The sequence below is a fragment of the Ahaetulla prasina genome, chromosome 15, assembly GCF_028640845.1.
Source record: "Ahaetulla prasina isolate Xishuangbanna chromosome 15, ASM2864084v1, whole genome shotgun sequence".
Taxonomy (NCBI): domain Eukaryota; kingdom Metazoa; phylum Chordata; class Lepidosauria; order Squamata; family Colubridae; genus Ahaetulla; species Ahaetulla prasina.
Window position 1 is genome coordinate 119,305 of NC_080553.1, and position 4,349 is coordinate 123,653.

General features: G+C 44.5%; 1 non-coding gene across 1 annotated transcript; it reads right to left on the minus strand.

The window, feature by feature from the left end:
- Window positions 1-210: 210 nt before the first annotated feature.
- On the minus strand, window positions 211-330 carry LOC131185914 (U5 spliceosomal RNA). The gene has a single exon (XR_009152254.1). It is a non-coding gene; the product is annotated as a U5 spliceosomal RNA (small nuclear RNA).
- Between the last annotated feature and the right edge of the window lie 4,019 nt (window positions 331-4,349).

Here is a 4,349-nt window from a genome sequence, read left to right on the forward strand (position 1 = left end):
AACCAAACATAGAATAAAATTTTCCCTTCCAATCCAATTAACCTCATCCAAAGCTTTTCATCTCCCAACCCCCTCCCCATTACATAAAATAACTTCCTAATTATTCAAAGGCAATCTGATATTTCTTAATCTGATATCTGTTTTGTAGATAATCAATCCATTTTTTCCATTCCATTAAATATCTTTCCTGCGTATTGTCTTTTAAAAAAGCTGAGATTTTAGCCATCTCAGCCAAATTAATGACTTATCGAAACTCATAAATGTTCCTCTCCACGGAAATCTTTAGTAAAAGGCGAAAGATTTATACGATCTGAAGAGAAACCAGAGTATAAATCCATTGATTTTGAACCAGTTCCCTTGATTTTGAACCAGGCCAATAAGAGTGCCAGGGGCTTTGGGGCCCTTTGGTTGCCCAATGCAGGTCATCTGGGGAAGGTCTTCTCCAGGGGTGGGTTTCAAAATTTTTTACTACTGGCTCTGTGGGTGTGGCTTGGTGGGCGTGGCATGGCCTGGTGGGCGTGGCAGGGGAAGGTTACTGCAAAATCCCCATTTCCTCCCCATCAGCTGGGACCTGGGAGGCAGAGAATAGATGGGGACGAGGCCAGTCAGAATTTTTACTACCGGTTCTCCAAACTACTCAAAATTTCCGCTGTTGGTTCTCCAGAATTGGTCAGAACCTGCTGAAACCCACCTCTGGTCTTCTCCATCTGGGCCTCCAGGGCAGGGCTGCTGGGCTGCAACTTCCTCCCCAAATCTTACAGGATTTTACTAAGTGTGAACCCAAAACAAAATCTGATAATAAAGGTAAGAAAACCTAACTCTTCTGGATTTATTTTTCAGGAATGTAATTTCATGCGTTGCAAGGAATCTAAAACGGTCTTGGGGGTGATACGTACACAGAAAATATTTTATGCGTCTGTTTTCCTTTTGTATATTATTTCACAGCCTATTGAAGAGTCACAATTGGCCTTTCAGTGATCACATCAGAGCAATGAGGAAAGTGGAACAAAGAGACAGTGAAGGAAGAAAGCCGTATTTTGATTCAAACATGACAGACAGACAGACAGACAGACGGTTGCAGGTTTCCCCAAGTTGCAAAACGAGAGAAGCGCTTTCTGCTTTTGGCCTCATCCTTCATAACTGCCCTTTGATGGGGAGGATTACAGAGAGCCCTGATCTTTAGTGGGGAGGGAAGTCCAAAGTCTCAAAGGATCTAATGACACTTTTGGCCTAAAGCAGGGAAGATTTCCTGGGTCAAGGGGAGAAGAGGGCTGCATCTGCCCAGAGTCTCCCCTGGAGGACTCAGCCAGAGCTGATGAAACTTTTCTGATCATTCTCCCTGACACGAGGGGATCCCTGGATAATAATTCCATGAGTTCTTGGACTCAGAGATTGTTGGGCATTTCTCCAGAGAGAGAAATGAAAAGGAAATAACACTGATCTGGCTCATGATGTTAGGGGCAGGGGTCAAATTAAATCGGTCACCCAGAATTGAGAGGTTTCAGAGCTCCATCCTTGAAATTGGCCCCAGTGGGAACAGACAACATCTGAGGCTGAAGAAAAAGAAATCTGACGATTATTGGCAGAAGTGGTGAAATGGAAAATCCCAGGGGCCGCTGAATGCCAAGCGTGGCAGGGATCTCAAATAGCTCTCTTCTGGGTTAGGCAATTTTTACTTCATTTGGAAAGTTAATGCTCAAGGGCACCACCGCAAAAGAGCTGTTGGAATAGTGTGGCCAGTGCCCAAGAACCACATTAAGCTCAAGTCAAAACTAGCCATCAGAACTGTGCATAGTTAAACAAAAATGACACCCACACCCACACCGGGGGAGAGTGCTTCTGTGTCTTTGGAAGGGAGTTCTTGTTTACAGGCTCACTCCCAGCTTTGCAAAGGAGCCACGGCAGGTGTCCCGTCTCTCCCCTGTAGTTATGGAAGCTCTGGGGATTTTGTTTCTCCTTCTCTCGTCTCTCCAAGAGGTTTTCCAACAGTCACCTTGGAAACAGTCTTGTGGATGGGAAAATACAATGCAATGTTAAACTGCTCTCCTCAATGAAAATAATAACTGGCTTGGCCTGAGATGTAGCTATTGCGCGTCTCTGCATTCCTTCCTCCTCTCCTGCTTCTTTCCCACTTGAGACGGGTATTTCAAACTGTGATAAAACAATTCTGCACAATTCATTTCAGTCCATTTCCATAGAGACACTTTAAAAACCATTATTTTAACCCATCTTGACCCAGGCCACGAAGCAGTGGATACACTGTGAACACAAGGCCACGAAGGATCCTTTTGTCTTCATAATATTAGAAGTCCATCCCAAGTTGTAAGATACTTTCCCTCTCTTCTTTCATCAAAGTTATGAATTAAAATGTTGGCGAATCCAATCTGCAGAGTAACCAAACTGAATGCTTTATGGCCATTTCCAGAAGAGTGGTTGCGGAGCCCTCCTTGGGACGATTTCTCAGCCAGCTTAATAACATATTCACTGTCAGGTATGCCTCCTTTCAGTACCCAAGAAAGAAAACCCCCGACTCCATTTTCATAGAGAAGATACTTTTACTGAGTATGAACTGAATTCAATCAAAGTAAAGCAAGATCTGAGACATTAGGTGCGAGATTCACATATAGGAAATATCCCCAGAGCCCTCCTCCCTTAGTTCTGGTCAGTATTGTCCAGTCCACATTCCTTCAGATGGACACGTGGTGTGCCTCTTCAATTGGCTCCATCCCTCTGGTATGCACGGACGGTTGGTCTTGACCGTTATCAGCACACCTCTCAATTGTCAAGACACGCAGAGGGAAACGTCTTCAAATCCTCCTCTTCACCAGCATGCTATCCCCCCTGCTACCATAGCCAAGACAACTCCTTCCCCCCCTCCCCCGTTTCCATGACAGCCGTAGCAAGCAGAGCACTAAATGCATAAATCAGTCGAGAGTAAACAAAGTAATAAAGTAGTAGCAAGCGGAGGTTGACATTCACCTTCATCCTAAATTGCTCTTCTCCAAATACTTTCTAGTTCTTTAGGGGGGGGTGTCTCTCTTTTTCATATATACATACATATATATATGTATATATAGAATATATATATATATTCTGAGGTTTTCGCAGGTGTTTGTATGTAAGTCTTTGGTTATTCGGGTTTTCTCCTGCATAAAATTGGAAGTGTCTTGGCGACGTTTCAACGAAGTCTCATTTCTCATCTTCAGGCTTCAGCTTCGTGCTTCTGGGAGCAATGTGTGATCGCAGCTGTTTCTTCCTTTTTAACTGCTAGTGGGGGTTTGAACTGATTGGGTGGGAGCTTGGCTGTGCTCTGATTGGATGGGGTTTTTTTGTGCTCTGATTGGCTGGGGGTGTGTCCTGTTTGGGTGGGGGCTTGGTTGTGCTCAGATTAGTCTGATTTGCAGGGGGATTTGAGCTGGTGAGCTGCATTGCTGTTGTTTGGCTTCGTGTTTGTGGTCGTGCTACATCTTCATAGTGGGTGTCAGTCTGCTGCATGTATGGATTGGAGGGGTTTGAAATGGCTAATTTGCAGCTGCAGTCTGGCTTCTGGTTCTTGGTCGTGCTTCATGATCAGTGTGGGTTTGGGTCTGCTTTCTGGGTGGATGTGTGGTGGTGACATCCTGTGTGGACCTCGTGAGTGTGGGTCTGGTGTCATTCTTCGTGTTAGGGACTCGTTTGTCAATAAGGGCGGGTTTCCAAATGGCTGGTAGGCAGGAGGTATCATCTTGTTTGTTCATGCTGTGTGGGCGTTTTTCTATCTCGATGGCTTCTCTGATTATTCTGTTGTTAAAGTGTTCAGTTTTGGCGATAGTTCTGGTCTTTTTAAAGTCAATATCATGTCCTGTGGCTTTAAGGTATTGGACCAGGGAAGAAGTTGGTTCCTCTTTTTTGACTGAGTTCTTGTGTTCTTCAATGCGTGCACTTATTCTTCTGTTGGTTTGTCCAATGTATGTGGTGGGGCAGGTGGTGCATGGGATTTCATATACTCCTTGATTTTCTAACTCAATTTTGTCTTTGGGGTTTCTTAGGATGGTGGATATTTTTCGGTTTGTGCAGAATGCTGTCTTGATGTTGTGTTTGTGGAGGATCTTGCTGATTCTGTCTGTGGTGCCTTTTATATATGGGAGGAGGGCTATGCCGTTTTCTTGTTCTCTGTCTTGGATTTTAGTGGGGGGTTCTTTTTGGATTAGTTTGGTAATCTTATTTCTCTGGAATCCATTGGATGTTAGTACGTTAGTGAGAGTGTGTAGTTCGGTTTTTAGGTGTTGTTCGTCAGCTAAGCGTTTTGTTCTGGAGATGAGTGTCTTGGCTACGGAGTTGATCTGTGCTGGGGGGTGGTGTGAGAGTGC